Here is a 447-nt window from a genome sequence, read left to right on the forward strand (position 1 = left end):
CATTTTGCATCTCCTGGGTTTTCTCCTGGCCATTCTCTCCCCCGCCTCCTGGAGACCTCCCTAGTGTTAATTTCAGGGTCATCTCCCGCTGGCACTCTTGCGGAACTAGCTGGTGTCTCTAGGCCTAAAGAGAATAGGCAGACAGAAAAGCCTGTAATGGCTGACCAGCAGGGCTCAGGATACAAGCCCCTGTGGGTACTGGCAGCAGTGGGAGTTAATCTGGACCTGTCGCCCGGAAACCTCTGGACTGAAACCTCTGGAATGAAGCAGCATCTGCTTTCTGGCTCTAAGAGGAGCTACCAAAAAAACCCAGAACGTTTTTGGGTTGGTGGTTGTGGCGCTTGAAGAATGATGGACTCCATTCCCCTAGCTGCAGGCAGAGGAATTGGGGTGTGAGGGAGGTCCAGAACTCTCTCGGCTCAGGGATTGTCACTCCTAGGTTCATGT

The sequence above is a fragment of the Mastomys coucha genome, chromosome X (genome assembly GCF_008632895.1).
Source record: "Mastomys coucha isolate ucsf_1 chromosome X, UCSF_Mcou_1, whole genome shotgun sequence".
NCBI classification, from domain to species: domain Eukaryota; kingdom Metazoa; phylum Chordata; class Mammalia; order Rodentia; family Muridae; genus Mastomys; species Mastomys coucha.